This window comes from Panthera pardus, unplaced genomic scaffold, assembly GCF_024362965.1.
Source record: "Panthera pardus isolate Hobbes unplaced genomic scaffold, ASM2436296v1 HiC_scaffold_20, whole genome shotgun sequence".
In the NCBI taxonomy this organism is placed as follows: Eukaryota; Metazoa; Chordata; class Mammalia; order Carnivora; family Felidae; genus Panthera; species Panthera pardus.
In genome coordinates this window covers 48062614-48081253 of record NW_026526766.1, presented here as the reverse complement: position 1 = coordinate 48081253, position 18640 = coordinate 48062614, and the positions used below count along the sequence as shown (strand labels likewise).

The following is an 18640-nucleotide window of genomic DNA, read 5'->3' as shown; positions in this document are numbered from 1 at the left end:
ATAAGAAATAGGCTGAATCTCAGTGCATCAGCCAGTATCTGGAGTGGAGGGATCAGTAGAATCTCTGAATTAGATGCTCTTAGGTTCTTGGTCTCCTCCATGGCACAAGCAGTGAGGCTACTGTCCTTCCTCCATCCCTGGAGAAAGTGGAGGTTTTATTCTCTGAAGAGCTGAACCAAAGTCCAGATTTAGAGACATGAGGCAGTATTGGTAGTGATAATTAGGATGGATGTAACATGAAATGGAGAGAGAGAGATAAAATGAGTATCTGTGACACTGCCCGCACCTCTCGTAGAGATACACTATTAGGATTTTGCCACTTGGGTTGGAAATTAGAATATTCCTGTGTTCAGTCCTCAGAGAATAAATTAGGTGGGATTGTATGTGTAGGAGATTGAATGGGCAAAGGACTATAGAGACTAGAGGGGAGAAAGGAAGAGGAAGCAAGGGAGCCTTTAGGCCACTTGTAGGTGAGGGAGAGAGAAGGGGATGGAGAGAAGGGGATGGAGAGAAGGGGATGGAGAGGAGGAGGAGGAGGAGGAGGAGGAGGAGGAGGAGGAGGAGGAGGAAGAGAACAAGGAGGAGAAGGAGAAAGAACAGGAAGAGGGGAAGAGGAGAAGGAAGATGAAAAGGAGGAGGAGTATGAAGAAGAAAAGGATGGAGGAGGAGGAAAAAGAAGAGGAAGAAGAGGAGGGAGAAGGAGGGGGGAGGAAAAAGGGAGGAAGGGAAGAAAAAGGTGATGATTATCTGGCACCATGGTATAATTCCCCAAAAGCATTATAGTTCCCCAAAAGCATTATAGCATGGTAATACCACGAGCTCCAAGAGCTCCCTCCAAGAGCTTGCACAAAACTCAACATCCATCTTTTGTTCCATCTCTTTATACTGAACTGTGGAAACATCCATGTATTTTAAAATTAAATATTATTTTTCATTTCCATTTTCTGAAATCAGATACTGAGTCCTCCATGTTTTGTTCACCCCTTATTGGGTCTTCTACGCATACATTTACCAAATCCCTGACACTCAGGTAACTCTGAAACAGCTTGTAAGAAAAAAAAACAAAGACTGGTTTTGAGAAGAGCTATTTTATTTTTAAATGTCTGTTTGTTTGTTTGTTTATTTATTTATTTTATTTAGAGAGAGAAGGAGACGAGCAGAGAGAGAAAGGGAGACAGAGAATCCCAAGCAGGCTTCTCATTGCCAGCACAGAGCCTGATGTGGGGCTTGAACCCATAAACTGTGAAACCATGACCTGAGCCGAAATCAAGAGTTGGACGCTTAACTGACTGAGCCACCCAGGCGCCCTTAGAGAAGTGCTATTTTACATGATGGCTGAAAGAGCTATGCTTCAAATGTGTTAAGTGCCTGCAGAGTAAAGTGAATAACCTTTCTGTCAGTCTGCTCTTAAGCAAGAGAGAGAAAGTTGCCATTTATGTAGAGGATGTGAATATATATTTTTTAAATCTAAATTTATTCCTACAGCATCCTCCCAGGGTAACACTAGTTATTAAATCTCTGGTTACATTTGCAATTGAGCAAGCCTTGAAATGAATGAGCCCAAGGATCAGGAATTATAACTCCTTTCATTCTGAAAATGTAATTGCCTCCAGTGTGCCATGCTCTTCACACTTGAACTGTACGTGGAGCATCTACTGGGTGTGTGTCAAACTTTTAGCTTAATATTGTTTCATTCATTTTTACTATCGATACATGTTTCTATTCGTAGTCATTTGCCAAAGTTTAAATTATAGCTGAATCAATCTTTCACATCACATATTTCACAAAATATTTCTATCATAAAGTCATCAAGGTGATGCTAAATGTGTCTGGGAGGAGGGATGGGTGGACTGGGAGGAGGTGTGTGTGTGAGAAAATCCTGTCTTCTACATTCTCTGTCCAGAAGTTTCTATCACAGCAATACTAAAGGTAACAAAATATTTTAAAAACGTGTTTTGGATTCTTCACTGTTCCCTCTCTGTTTGACTAACACTAGAATATAAGCCCTGAACACCAAAATCAATGCCCCACATGTAAGAAAACTTGTTTAATAAAATATTTCAAAAATAGTATCTCTTAAGAATATATCACTTCTCAACATGGGAACCCTTGTTCCTTATGAATTTTAGACAATGTTTTGTTTTTGTTTTTTAATGGAAATTTAGAGCTTCCCATATTGGAAAGTCTGATAGCAATTCTTACTTCCCTACACTCTGTCCTCTGTCTTCCTCCATGGTCCAGTCCAGAGTTGGTTATATTTTTTTTATTTCTTCATCATTTTTCCACATGCCACTTTGTTATCTTAACCACTGACTAGAAAGGGAAAGCTGTTGCTATCTCTTTTTCTGAGACACCTGGAAATATGAAAATCCTATCATATGCACCTTTTCTTTTTTGATGAAAATTTTCAGTAGACTCTATTAGGATGACAGGAGTCCTTAATAGGTTTCAAAGAAAAAAAACTGTTATGTGTCATCAGCTAAGTAGTATGACTGCGTAGTGTGCATGCTACTGGAGAGAAAGCATATTGGGTGGCTCACTTAACACTGATAATATCCAAGTTTACCAATTCCTCTCTCCATGCCTCAAAAAATGGTGTGAAGGAAAAACATCTAAATACACGTTCCAAATTAAATCCATAGTTTGTATGTGAAGAAAAAAAAAAAACAAAATATGTGAATTTTCTCAAGGTTTTACAAGAAAAAAAATATTTGTTAACATCAGTGGAGACAGAAATCTTGATTATTTCCAACATTGACATTGGGTAGCATACATCAATACAGAAGATGAGAAATTTTTTAACTTTCCGCAATTCATACATGATAAATACTTTGAATAGCTACATAAATATCTATTAAGCAAATGCATAATATTTAACTATTATGTGCTTTTCTCATTGTTAAATTTGCTTTCCTCATAGCTCAGAAATTTTGGTGAAATTCTAAAGGACACTAAGGGTATTATATTCCAATATGGTAGCAGCCAGTAGAAGAGGGGGGAAAAATGAAAAAAAAAAAAAAAAAAAAAAGCAAAACCAAATATAATTCTAAACAATATAGTTGATAAGTTTTTCTTTGAAAATAAGAAAAGGTATTATGTTATAGTTTTTTGGCTTTTATTAGCATTAAAATTCAACAAATAGGCGCCTGGGTGGTGCAGTCGGTTAAGCGTCCGACTTCAGCCAGGTCACGATCTCGCGGTCCGTGAGTTCGAGCCCCGCGTCAGGCTCTGGGCTGATGGCTCGGAGCCTGGAGCCTGTTTCTGATTCTGTCTCCCCCTCTCTCTCTGCCCCTCCCCCGTTCATGCTCTGTCTCTCTCTGTCCCAAAAATAAAATAAAAAATTAAAAAAAAAAAAATTCAACAAATATTTTAAAGCTCCTATTGTGTTACCAAGAAACAAGAGCAAAACATTTCTATTTAGAAAAATATGTATGTAAGTCCTGGCTAGCCAGTATGAAATAAATTTTAAAAATGACCTTTTCTTTGGTTGGTTCAGTATACATTCTAATCAAAAGAGCTATTCATTTATCTTCAAAATCTCAATTTGGAATCCTTATTCTGAATTTATTTCTTCAATTAGTTTGATGCTGAGGGTCATTAGGATTTCATCCCCCACACACACCCAAAGTTGGTTCCTTTTAGTTTTTGTGAGCCTACATAAAAAAAAACAAAAAAACAAAACAAAAAACTAAAACAAAAGACTCAAAATTCAGTCAAGTTGTTTCCCATCTTAGTCATGTGCCTCCAAGTTTTGGCTGGAGAAAGATCCCCTGTCACCCTGGGTAGAAGAGAAATGTTCTTATCTAAGTTAACTCTGAGTTTACATTTTATAGACGAGCACCACTGTAGACCATAGGCCAGTTATCATAAAATGTCAAAACAGGAAAAAAAAAAAAAGTCTGACCTTCATTAGACAGGAGAATCCTTACTATATTTATAGAGAATTTGTCATGACATCCATGTTTCTAGACAATGGAGGATATATTCAGCCATATTTCACCCTGAAAAACTCATCATGAAAATTTATCCAGAACTTGCAAACAGGAAGAGAGATTATTGGGAATATTTTGAATATAGTATTGGGAGTAGCTCACCCTTTCTGAGGACTATCTGATTTTCTAGGGTGTATAGCTTTGTTTGATCACAAATGTAATAATCAGAATATTTCACAACTGTAAAGTATTAGGGATGAATTTTTACAAAACTGATAGTCATGCATATGATTCTTGTCTAAGAGAGTTGCAAATGATTCTTCAACAATAGCAATTCAAATGGTTTCTGGTCAGGAGGAAAAGTAATCCAAAGGTTACTGTTTTTTGTCTAGTAGACATTAACCATTATTCAGTCATGGACTAATTAGCAAATTTATCTCTACATTTCTTTAACTGAAAAACTATGAAAATCCCAATTCCTCAAATTTTTCTTCAAACCAGGTTTATTATCTTGCTGGTTCTTTCATTAGAGTTGAGTAAAAATTGACATATTCAGTTTATATTGTTATGAGAGTCATGTTTTTAAATTTTTGAAAATTATACTTTAATACTCTAACAAAAGTCTTCAACTAATAAAATAGCCCTCCAGTGATGAGAGCAGAACAAAAGGCAGATCACAGGAACACAGAATAAGCTGGCAGGCAGATAGAAAATACTCAAATTAGAAAGCAAGTTAAAAAAGGGTACAGAATTAAATAGGACGTGAGGGAATCCAGTGTCTTAGGGCAATGCAAGAGTCCTGGAGCACCATGTCACCAAAATGGTGAGTAAGACAGGCTTCTCACAGAGGACACTGACCAAGAGCAGCAAGGTAGCTTACTATCTACCTGCAAGTGATGTTTCAAAAACAGACATAAAAAAAGAAGAGCATGATGAGGACCATAAAAGAATTATTTGAAAGTAAATGTGAATTATTCCCAGGAAATAGCATATTAAGAGTTGGAAAGCACTGGCTGCTGTGTTGTAAAGAACTGAGTTCTAATCCTAGGCTCATTTACCAGATTGTTTTACAAAATTTAGGCAATATATTTAAATCCTCTATGCCCGCATTTATTCCCAAAGAGAGGATAATGACACTGCCTGCTTCTTAGATTTGAGATATGAAATTTGAAAGTGCACATAGCATTTAGCACAGTGTCATGCACATACTAAAATAACTTGATAAATGTTAGCCCTTATTATTTTTCATGACTTGGGAAAATTTGGACAGCAATAATCTACAGTGCATTGAAGAAGCCATCATACTTTCATTATTAATTGTACGTAGAGTCTGGTGGACCCTGGAGATAATTGTGTTGCATGAATGCTAAGATAGATATAAATGCTGGATACTTAGTCTGCCCTGAATAAGGGTATTCAATAAAGAGTAATTATGATCCAGATACGAGACTGCAATGCTCTAATGCAATCCAGACTGGACAAGAATCGTGTGAGACATGTATTAAAGCAGATCTAGAAAAATCTAGCCAGGTCAAATATGTAAAATTGAGTAAGACCAAAAGTGAAGTATCAGGTTGATTAAGGATACTTCCTCTACCCTTCATAAATTGTAACCTTATATCTCAATCTTTTTAAACATTAAAGTTTATGACCTACAGGTGTCAGGTTCACTGTACAAGAAGAAATGTGTCTTGTTATCATGCCACTATATGTTCATGCTTTTAAAATTTTTTTAAAGATTTTCAAGTAATCTCTATACCCCACATGGGGCTCACACTCATGACCCTGAGATCAAGAGTCACACACTCCACCTAGTCAGTCAGCCAGGTGCCCCGCATTCGTTTATTTCTAATTGTTAATATTGTCCTTCAAAAATACCATTCTCCATATAACCTGCTCTTGCAGTGGGAAGATCCATGAAAAGAACCCATTTCAGAGAGGTGTGAGATCAACCGGGGGGGGGGGGGGGGTCACATAACTGCCAATCTTGTTATCATTGCAGTAGGGCTGCAGAATCGAGCTGTCTGTTCTCACCATACATTCCCTCATTTTATAGATCATAAAATGGCAATGTTGGAAGGGCCACATCTATCCCTCTCATCTCAACTGAAATCTAAGCTCAGGAACAACTGAAGATCAACTGTTTATTTGTAACAGAATGAGATTTAAGATAAAAGAAACGGTAAAATCCTCTGAAGATTCTTCCTCTTGGCCTGACGTCATTAGAATGCTCTAAGTCCGTATTGTGCCAAAAACTCAGCTCCACAAAATATACATATTTGAGCGCAGTGCACCAAAGAAATACAACACACAACTCACTGTTGCTCTTTAGTCCTCTCTCTGTTCATAACCAGAGGAAACACCCAGAATCTTAGCTTGGATCCTCTTCCTAATCTCTTCCTTATTCTGCTTCAGAGAAAGCAGGGGAAAAAAAAAAAAAAACAAAAAACAACATGTTAATCTTGGAGTTACGTGGGTTTTAGGCTGAGAAAAGAACTGCCCTCCATTGTAGCCAATGCACTGAGTCTATAATAATCAACATTCCTGTAAACCAAGTGGCATGACAGGATCTGCACGAAACAAAAGGAGAATTTCTATGGAATAATCTAAGGGATATCCTTCCCCAGTCTTTTAGCTTACTTAGAGGAATATAAAACATTCCCCTGTCTTTCTCATTTTTGAATATTTCTAAGTGTCTTTAATATTTTAGATACATCCTATTTTCCAATAGTCTCTTCTTTAGGTATTTTAAATATTTCTATGTTAAAAGGAGAGCAAAAAGGTTACTGAGTATGTGTGTGGAAAAATAAAGAGATGTATAACGATTATGAAACAAACTCATTTCACCCTTAATAGTAGAAACTCTCAAAGGATATAATAAAAGTCATAGGTTGTAATCCACACTGAATAACACATTTGGAAAACCAGCAATTGTGATATCAGTAACATTTAAAGGATATACATAAGCAAATCAAACTTTCACAAGAAAGAAAATTAATAGCCATAAAATTAAACTGGTAGGAGAAATTACCCTGAATTTGGTGACTATTTTTAAAAAGATTCTCCACTTTATTTAAATATGTTCCTTCCCTTCCTGACAGTAAAGGGAGGAAGGACTAAAATAATCTAATTTAAAAAATGTTCCTATTCTCAAAGGGTTGACTTTGGAGTAACTTTCAGAATACACTTTTTAAAAGATAAATAAATCCCCCAAATATAACTGACCAGGAAAAGAGACATAATATGCTTTCTTGCCATTTAACTACATCATATTTTTGACTATCAGTTCTGAAAGTAATATAATTGGGTAAAAATATTTGAGTATATTGTTCACACACAGCCATCCTTGCACATCGCTTAAACAGCAACATTCTCTGATGTTAGCAAGTAGATAAGGTTTTCTTTTGCTCTCTTAATGTACCTATTGAGTTTCCTTTACAGGGTAAAAAGAAAAAAAAAAAGAAAAACAACACGGATTCAAGGGGGTGGGGAGACTAATATCCAGACAGCAGCTGCAGAAGATAATGGATGGGCTAACTTTTTTCATTTTTAATCACATGGACTAGATAAATAATTTAAAAACCTTAAATATATAATGCTCTCAAAGAAGGGAAATGGACCAGGTTCCCAAAGATATTGACTTCCAAAGTGCTATATGGAGTGGCAAAGTATTAAATTTTTAAATATTCTGATCCTAATCTTTACATTACGGACTATCTGTGTATTGATTGGAGCAGTGTGTTTTCTTTCTTCTACCAAAGGCCATTTACAGATATCACTGGCTGTCATTCTGGGAAATGCATTATTGCACCATTATTATCTCCTCACATAATCAAAGTAAGTTTTTTTTTTTTAATACATAAAGCTTGCTATATGGTTCTAATTTTCATAAAGCAAAGTTTCCTGTATACTCATTTTTCATTAGAGTTCATTAAGTATTTGGAGGTCGGTTCAACTCTGAATCTGAAGAGTGAAACTGGAAATCTGTTATTTATAAAACTTCTTTAAGAGTACAATGCAATATCTGTTAACTTTTATAAGGACAGAGCAATGACTCTAAATCATTAGATCAGCTCCTAAATGAAAAAGAGATGAGCAAATTTGTCACAAGCACTCTCTCTCTGCGGTGCTATTAGAAAGTGAGGATTTACTATGAAAGCATTTATTGATTCACATGATAAACAGTGCATACACATATGCCTTCAATTACCCAGAAACTTCATTCTTTAAGAAAGATTCCAATTAATGTATCTCTGACTGTTTATAGTGTTGATGACCACATCAGGTGTAAGCCTCCTCTGCCAGGCCTACAAAGAGCAAAGTCAATTGATCCACTTCTGTTTTTACCTTTGCAGCAAATACAGGCACCATGGAAAATGTCACGAAAAGGCTGATCACATAATCATCAATGTAAAATAGGAGCATTACTTCATCCTTGGCTAGTACTAAAATAAGTCGTGTTTCAGGGATTATCAACCTTTCAACATGCTAAAAAATAGTAATAATTCAAGGAAAAGAAACAAAAGGGAGAAGAGCAACTTTTGAATTATTAGGCACATTGAAATATACCCATAAACTGTGTTTAGGGCTAGAAAGATCACAAGATTCTATTTTTGAAACAGATTGGTCTTTTATTAAACCACATCATTATCAACCAAGATATTCCTCTTCCTTGTGCCAGTCCTGACTCTAGCCTCCTCCTATCTTTAATTCTGCCTCTCAGCTCTCAGCATTATTATTATCCTTGTTCTTTACTAGGTAATATGCAGCCCCCAGCTCCATGTAATTGTTCATGATGGTATTCACCGTAGTTTCAAGGTCATGTTTACTTCTGTCATTCTTTTATTATTGTCTGCCTCACTCACTAGACCGTAAGCTAAATGAGGTCACCTCCCCCACCTCCTCCTACCTCACCCTCCCTTGTCATTGAGTCTCAGGAACTAAGCACAGCACTTGACAAGAGTCAAATAAATCTTGTTGGGGAAATCAACAAATGAAGGAATTAGTAAAGAAATGAAACTGTGAATCTCAAAGACAGATAATGAGCAATTAAATTTTTCTGCAGGTCTTATCAAGATAGAATAACATAACAGCTCAGATGAACCTCAACTCTTGGCTAGTCTGTAATTTTACACATTGGGAAACTGAGACCTAGAAGGCTTAAACAAATGGCCAGTGGCAAAAATTCCTTCCACATCTCCCTAAGCATTGCTACCAGTTTATTATTTAAGAAACTCACATTTTACAACAAAAGGATTTATTAATTATTGCCATAAACATTATGTGCAAAGTGTCCTCAATTACTCAAAAGGACTTCATTATTTAAGAAGTTCTCCAATTAAGGGGCGCCTGGGTGGCTCAGTCAGTCAAACGTCTGACTTCAGCTCAGGTCATGATCTCACAGTCCGTGAGTTCAAGCCCTGCATCAGGCTCTGTGCTGACAGCTCAGAGCCTGGGGCCTGCTTTGTATTCTGTGTCACCCTCTCTCTCTGCCCCTCCCCTGCTCATGCTCTGTCTCTGTCTCAAAAATAAATAAAAACATTAAAAAAAATTAAAAAAAAGGAAGTGCTCCAATTAAGACATCTCCCGAATGGTTATAAGTGTTGATAAAATGAGATGTAAACACATTCTACCTTAAAGTGTGCATACAAAGTAGTGGTAAACATACTTTTAATACTGTCTAATTTTTATCTGATGCAAATAAACTTGTTTGTTCATTGAAGCCCTAAATGCCTGAAAGTTGTATAATCTTTGCAATCTTCTTTCCTATATGCCACTATGACACTTAAAAAAGAACAGAGCACCCCGCTGACAGATCTAAAAATTCCATATATTTTAATATATTCTGCTACCTGATGATGTGCCATCTGATACATTTTAAATAAATGTTTCATCTTCTCTCTCTGCTAGGAGGTGATTTTACCCTGAAGGGCACCGTTTTATGAATTCAATAGCAAATACTACAGTAGGCCTAGAAGGGGCCTTGGGGGCTTTTCTTGATCTATTCTTGAATCTTCAAACAGGAGGATATCTTAACCATTACATAAACAAGTATTGGCCCCTGTGCCGACACCGTAATGAATTCAGGACAGAACTAATGAGAAGTAAGCAGTGAACGTTAAAGTCTAATCATCTCTAACTCTTTACCTCAGTTCCCTTCATTCTGATTTTGCTGTGGATGCTGAGTGCGACAGAATGCTAACACACAGGTTGAGCTGATTTAGAGATACAGGGAGTGATATAAAGACATATGAAAAGTTGTGATAGGAGCCTGGCAGTTCAGCGACTGCCCTTTACCTGGGGAAGAGCAGAATGCTTGCAGGCCTTCTGTGGAAGTCATTGCCTACTCCAGTATTCAAGCTTCAGAATTAAAAAACAGAGAGATACCAGTGACGTACAGACATCAGCTGAATGCCTAATCAGAATCTCATATTGCATTGTAAGGCCATTTCCCTGTCTGTTCTTTATCTGCATTTCCTGAATATTTTAACGTCTATATTGATTTCTCTAATTTATGTGATGTTGCATCAAACTGTGACAATGCATTTTAAGGCATTTCAGGCTATCTGCTTATTTATTTTGGCTCTTTCTTTTTTATATGTTATAATTCTTAGTTTAAGAAAAACCACATAAATCCTGTCTCAGCTACAGACATCTTAATGATACAGCTCAGCATTACATAATTTTTTCTACTATTAAACAAATATTTTAAAAAATTCTTCATCCAAATGTTAATTCAGTTCCCTCTCTCTATATTTGACTACAAACCTGGGGAACATGAAAGAATTTCCTTATCGTCCACACTAAAAACAAACAAAAAACAACTCTGTAAATGGACTAAGTTAGCTACGTGAGCTGGTCCTTGCTGGCTACTTGGCAGATAAATTAAAATGAAAATAAAGTCATAAGTATGTTATAAAATATAACCGGGCTGGCTACATGATTTGTGATATCCAGTACAAAATGAAAACATGGGTCCTTTTATTCAAAAATTACAAATTTCCAGATAGTAGGGGCCAACTATTAAACCAAGCATGGGACCCTTAGGTCACTGTGTGATGGCATAGCTCGTATACCCATGTAGCTGGCCCAAAATATAACTATCATTTTATTCTAATTACTAAGAATGATTTTGTTAATACATGTTCTTTGAAGCAGCAGGGTATTAATGACTCTAAAGGAAGTTCTTCTTTTGGTTGATATCTGTTTGATATTTAAACTTTTCAGATGATGCAAGCGGCTTTAAGATATGTGATCACTAGACTGATTAATTGAAATGGGCACAAGCAGAAAAAAAAAAAAAAACTTTTCATAAATAATACGTTTACGTTACTTCTCAGAGAAAGCAACAAAAATACCGGAGAAGTTTTTTAAGGCTTCACCGCATTTAGAGATGTTTCACACTGATGGACTAAGAATGTTCAAACAATTAGTAGATGATAATAGTATAAATTAAGCTTTAATCTGAACCTTAGTAACGAATTTCATGAGCGCTAAGGTGTTGCTTTGAAAATCGTGTGTTGTTAACTGTCGGGTGGAAGCCGGTGGCTGAGGGAGGGGGGCTGTTAGGTTACAGAGAAAAGTTGGAAGTGACATGACAAAGCATACTTAAAAGTGGCGTTTCTTCCCCCCCCCCCGCCCCCCCCCCCCCGCCTCTGTTCTTGCTGGGCTATTTTGTGTTTTACAATTAAATGAGAATTTTGAGCCTAGGAGATTGGTTGCTTAATTAAACATAACAGTGATTTGATGATATTGAATGATATGGCCCTTTGTCTCCTGTTTAATGGTGACATTAATGAACCTACACTACAAATCAAACAGTGGCAGACTTCAGAAGGGAACAAGTGTTATTTCCAAAGTTAAAATTATGTCCCAGATTTTTCCTGAAAGCAGGATCTCAAGTAAAGTCATACAATTATTACAATAATACAGCTCACTGAGCAACTTAGAATAACAATGAAGAGTGAAGTGTCTTAGAACTCTGGCAGGTCTGGTCTTAAAGCCTGTTAATTCATTTAGGATTCTGAAAAAAATCATTGTACATGATAGATTTGACTCTCGATCAGCATTTCAGAAACAAACACAAGGGAAGATGCCTTCTTGGTTCTAAAGGAGTCCATGGTTATGGAACAAGTATAGAACATGCCCAGGAGAAGGGCTGAATCAATTTATTTAATCTATTTCTGGAAAAACCATGCTTGGAGATGTGGGAAGAGGAAAGGAGACTTATGAATTCTGACTCCTGGAAACCACTGAAAATGGTCAGAAGTAATTGTATCTAATGGAAGTTAAAAAAAATATCAGGGCTCCATCTTCAAAATTGCAAACTTATGGTAGTCAGAAGATCCATTTCTTAATTACTGCCCTCTTTCGACTTACTTATTTGACCAAGAAACTGAAGTTAAATTTATCAATAATGTTCACCCACCTAATTGCTTGTGTTGCCCAAGGTTACTGTACTTGGGAAGGAGCATTTTAATTAAAAAAACAAAAACAGAAACAAAAGCTAATTCATTCAAATAAAATATAAGATTGTATAAGCACCAGATTTTTGCATTCGAAGCTGTTGGTTATCTTTCATCTAAGAAGTATGAGATTCTTTAATGAAGCTTCTCTTTGAACACAATTTTCCTGAGCCATTATTTTTCCTTTACAAGAGCAACCCTGTGTTGGGAGATAACTCTCCACTGGACTCCCACATTTTTGCACACCTTGCAAATGAAGACCTTGATTTTCTATGTTCCAGATTATCTTGTAAAGGATATTTGTAGCGCAGTGAATGGCCTTGGAAGATAGAAACAATGTCTTCTTTCAGAAGACAGGTCAGGTTTCCTTATAGCCTTCAGACCAAGGGAAGGCATGCTTGCCCCCATTTGTTAACCCACGTTTCCTCTGTTATACAACACAACTCATGCATATGCAGACATCACTCGGTCCTCTTTGTGTCATCCTTTGGGAAATAAGACTGAGAGAACCAGCACAAGACAATATGCTGATACTTTCTCCACTGCTATTATTTTGAGTCATATAGGCCTTTGACCCTGACTAAATAATCTTGTGGCTCCTGCCGATATCCATGAAACAGTGTGTGCAAGGCTAACTTGTTAACTTGGAAGTAGGGTCCATTTATCTCTCAGGCTACCATAAAAAAACAAAACAAAACAAAAAAAACACAAAAAACAAAAACAAGACTTAGGAGCTTAAACGACATAAATACATTTTCTCACAGTTCTGGAAGCCAGAAGTCTAAGATCAGGATGCCAGGGGGATTGGTTTTGGTGAAGCCTCTCTCCTTGGCTTCCAGACAGTCACCTTCTTGCTATGTCTTTCCATGGCTTTACTCTGTCCGTGTGCACTGTTGGTATCTCTTCCTCTTCTTCTAGGGATACGAGTCTTATTGAATTACAGCCCTACCCTGATGACCCCATTTAGCTTTAATTAGCTCCTCAGAGTCCCTGCCTCCTAATATGGTCACATTAGGGGGACAGGGCTTCAACATATGAAGCGGGGGCCAGGGGCGCAATTCAGTTTAACATTTCATCATTCTTGACACCATGTGAGTATTTCAAAACATCCTGGTATTGTTTGATACTTCTCTCCATTTGCATTAGGTATGTTCATGACGTGTGTTCTACAGATAATTTATATATTGACAGTGATTCCACCACACTAGAGACTGTTGCATCAAAAATATTTTGGAAAGTGGAAATGATGAATTACAAATTAAATAATTACAGTAAAATGACACATTAGTCTTAATTTTATCAACAATTCAAATTAATTACAATGTTTACACTGAGAGTCACAACCCACATGTCATGATTAAGATATATGATGTACCTTCCTCTACTCTATGGATCTTACTAGTTACAATATTTATAATTTGAATTCTTGGGGGGGGTGCTTTAGAAGAATCATAGAGGCGAAATGTAGGGAATCACTGATATTGAGGCTGAGATTATATAATTTTCACAAGTTCATGTAAGAATGCACTAGTAAGTTTCTAAATTAAAACTTCATATACTGTTCGCTAGTTTAGCAATTTATTCATTAAACCACTCACTACTGGATACAATAATCTCCTGCCAACGTTAGATCAATTCCCCAACTGTAATAGAAACAGTCTTAGAACTTAAATGGATAGCATAACTTTTCAATGGTTACTATTACTGTGTGCTGACTGAAAGATCCAGCCCAGCCCACATTCTGCCTCTCTCAACTTGCTTTAGCCATTTTATTCCTCTACCTCCAGCTTCTTTGTATTCTAGGGCCTTTGCATTTGCTGTTAACTCCGCCTCAAATGCTTTTCTCTGGGCTGTTCGGTGCTTGCCTTTCACTAGTCACTTTTAATCCGAGTCATCTTCTCAGAAAAGGTTCATTTGATCAACCCATCTAAAACATACTTCTCTAAAGCAATGACCCTTTATCCTAATTACCTTTTATCTATCACTCATCATATCTTGATCATTTTAATCTGTGATTACCTTATTTGTGTATTTGTTGGCTGATTTATTAACTTTCTTGTTAAGGTCAGGAAACTTGTTTTGTGCACTCTTATATAACTAGGGCACTGTTATAAATAGGACCATGTATTTCTTGGCATATATGTCTTGAATAAATGAATGAATGTTTTCATTAAATCCTAACAACCACCTTCAAATACGTATTGATACTCTTTATTTTTAGATAAAGAAAATGAGATTCAAAGAAGTTAAGTAAGCTGTTCAAGGTCACGTAAACAGTAAATGCCAGAGGAGTAGTTAAAAGCCGTATCAGATTAAGCTTTAGAGGCTTCAGAGTTAACTTCTATGCTTTCAAAAGCTTCCCTCCTGTAAATCAGAACTCAGCTCCTTTTCTTGTTCCCTAGAAAGAATCCACTTTCATCTCGTACCAGTATTGAAAACTCGCTCAATCCAATAGCAAACTTTTTCTCACACATCCCGGAGCAAACTAACTAAAAATTCTCACAGGCTATTGTCTCCTTTCTTCTTCACTTGATAAAATGTCTCCTCCTCCACCTCCTCCACCCCCATTGTTTCTATTGTTTAAAATTACTATTACTATTATTATTATTATTACTATTATTCACAGTAATTTGGACCTTTCTAGCTTCTCCCTCCAAATTGACACAAATATCCACTGCAGCGATCAGCAAGGAACACTCCTAACATCAGGTTTTCTTCTCCCAATTCAAATCCATGTGAGGATTATAATGAAAAAAACTATGTTTTCCTTCAGGTATGTCTTGCCTTGGTACCTTAAACCTCACTTTAAGTAAATTAAAGCTCTTCATCGTAGTATTCCCTTTCCAGAGAATGTTGACTGAAAAGACAGAAGAGAAAAGGAGTGCTACTTTGGATAAGTCCATAAATATAAAAGCCAAGGGCAATACAAAGTTTGATGAGGTAATATCTTCTCTATCCATGATAGAAATTCTAGATATACTGGGAGGTTTTATGCTGAATATATCCTAGGGTCTGCATATTTTTGACATTTAAATGGCACAATCAGGCTTTTAATGAAATAGTTTAATATGGGCCCCAGGAAAAGGCACAGTACTCGATGATCACACTATAGATGATTCCACAATACTTTCTCTTGGATAGTATAGGTTACACATTTTGCCCTTGTTTTTCACTACCCAAAGAAGAGTGCCCATTGTGTGGCTGAAGCTATTTTGAATTAATAGTCGTGGTTCTGAATCTTGCCTCCACATAGAAACACTACAAAGTAAGATGCGTTTTAGAGAAAATGAAACTCATAAGAAAAAAAAAAGAAAACAAGACCAACAAAATGGTACATATATTTATAACTGCACAACCAGGCTTATGGCATATAATGCATTACAGTTTCACAAACAATCGATACAAATTATTGGATATAAAATTACTTTTTGATGACCACTGTGAAAATACAAGCTGTTCAAGTCATTCCTCACACTATTATTGATTTTACTCTACTTTTTCTATTGCATTTTTAAAGCACTTGATGTCAATTTTTAAGTCTCTAGTCTATAGTGAAATACTAAGCAAATTCATGTAGACTGGTTTTTTTTAAGGGATATCAAGGAAGAGGGGATTCTTGAGAAAACTTTTGCTTTGAATTTCTCATTCCAACAAGGATCCTTTTTTTTAGATACAAAAAAGTCTTCAAGTCATATTTCCAACAAACAGTTGAGATTATCCCAACATTTTAAGACTAGCAGTAATTTCATTTTATCATTTTTTCGATAGATTTTTACTACTGGGTAGCACTTGCTGACTGAATGGCCCCCATGAAGATGATACTGTTATCTGTCAAACGTGAAATCACACCTAATTGTCAAGCAGACAATGCAGAATTTTATCTTAAAACTCTTGTTTAACCATTAGCATTTAATATTAACATAGGATCATTAGAATTAGATGTAGTTGCCTCTGTGAGCAGATTTTGATGATGTTACTAACTTTCCAGAAAGACGTTTTAGGCCAGGTTTCCGGGGAAGCAGATTCTGAAATTGAGATATGCATGCACAAATTTTGTTAGGGCATGGGCCTTGGTTCAAACATCTGGGAAGGAGTGAAAGACACAGGATTGGACCAAGGGATAATTTGTTATGGAGATACAGTAGCGACCTCAAATGAGCCCAGTGATTGTTCCGAAGCTCAGAAGACTCTTTGGACATGGTTCAAATTTAGGAAAGGGAGAGCCCATGAAGTTGTATCATGGCAGAAACCACTCTTTAGAGGCAGGCCAACACAGGAAACAGGGGAGCATGACCTCAGGCAAGGCAGCTCCTTTCAGCCCAAGCCAATTTTCCAGAATGACAGGGGAAGGAATGAGTGCTTCCATCCTGAAAGTATGTAGATACTGTTCTTCAGTATGCACTGTAAGTAGTATAGGGGTATTTTTGAATCAAGAGAACTTGCTGCCTAGAATTATCTACATATGAGAGCTTGCCAACTTCCCAACAACTCGTATCTTGCCTCTCTCCTGATGCCCACTGCTTTGACCGCAATTTCTCCTTAGCTTTCTCACTCTGCCCATTTTCTCCCCCACCCCGAGTTTTTGTTTCTATATGAACTTCTGTTTGTTTTTCTACCTATTTCAGCATTACAATTTGATTCCCACAGATCCAGTAAAACTAAATAACCCATCAAGCGAAACAGTGGTTGTTGAACTTTGTACTTGGGTAACACCAAAAGAATTTTCAAAATTACCACGGGCCCTTACACATTTTTGGACTGATTATATCGTCTACTTTCTTTATAGCCTGCCTCCCTTCCTTTCTTCTTTCCTTCTTTCCTTCCTTCCTTCCTTCCCTCCCTTTCATTCTATCTTTTTCTTCTGTCATGAATTAATCCAAGACACTCAAAGCTGTGTTAGATGCCTCTCTTCGTGTCCTTCAGCACCCTGTATGTTCTTCTGTCATGGCTCTTATCACACACCTTGTCATTATGTCTCTGTACCCCATGTCAAATGTCAAGGTCTCTCAAGTTAAGGGCCATCTAATCTATTCACTGTTATTCACCCAGCAACTAGCACACTGCCTGGTAAACAGCTCAAGCATCACAAAATATTTACTGACCAAATTGAATCATGAAATTAAGAAAGGTTGCACATGAGAGGAGACAAACTTTACTTTTAAGGGGCATGTGGGAAATGAACGGGAAGAGAAGAGGGAGGAAGGAATTTCTGGGTTTCATTTTTTGAAAGATGAGTATAGGCCTGTTTCTCCAGAAATACATCCTAAACCAACCACAGTATTAGCAGAACAATATCAAGTCATGATTGCCTGACAAATTTAAAGAACTTATCATTACCGACAAAATATGAAGATTACATCCATTTATCCCATTCTCCTTACTCCCTGAAGTGGTGAACTTTCAAATGAGGGAATCAAGTTTGGCTTCTGAGAGTTAAAACCTAATAGATCAGGGTGGTGATTAGCAAACCCAGTACTAACTGAGCACTCTCTCTGTTACAACTCAGCTTGTTTCAGACATTTAGAGCACTTAACCCTGTGGTTAAAAAAAGAAATCTAAATTTGCTACATCATTTGGGTTGTGTCTATAAAATGTAAATACATCCGGTTGATTGAAGCGTCCAGATGTTTTAGTGTGATATAAAGATATCCTTGGACTACCAAGTACTTCACAGTAATAATTGTACTTTAAATAGCTGATAGAATTATTTTATTGTTGACAGCTCTTGAACCTAATTTGGGTGGAATATTGTTTCCTTGGTATAAAACTATCTGCAGATTCATTTTTCTTGCAGAATACAATAAAATACACTCATGCCTCCAGCTGCTTCTTATTGAAACTCTGTTTGTAAGGTCTACAGATATAAAACTTTCATATACACCCTGGCTATGAGGCTACCAGATGTCTTTTTTTATCTCTGCCACTGACCAGTTGAGCGACCCTGAACAAATCATTCTATGACTCTGGCCTCAGTTCTTTCACCTATAAAATTCAGACACTGGTGAGATGATCACCAAGGCCCTTTCAGCTCTAATATTCCATGACCTCATAATTTTAAACCCCATCTAAAAAGAGGTATTGTGACATTCTTAACTGAGCAAAACATTTGCTTGTGGCATAGATTTTGATTCTCCCAAAGATGAAGGAAGGCACCACTGGTCCGCTTTCAACCTCCTCTGGGCCTCTGCAGCACAACATAATCTGTTCTAGGGCATACAGACTTTGCTTCTCATCCTCAGTAGC

The 18640-nt window shown here is 36.8% G+C and overlaps 1 pseudogene; it reads right to left on the bottom strand.

Moving 5' to 3' along the window:
- Nucleotides 1–18640, bottom strand: part of LOC109255829 (heterogeneous nuclear ribonucleoprotein A3-like) — a 130624-nt pseudogene that overhangs the window by 4078 nt on the left and 107906 nt on the right.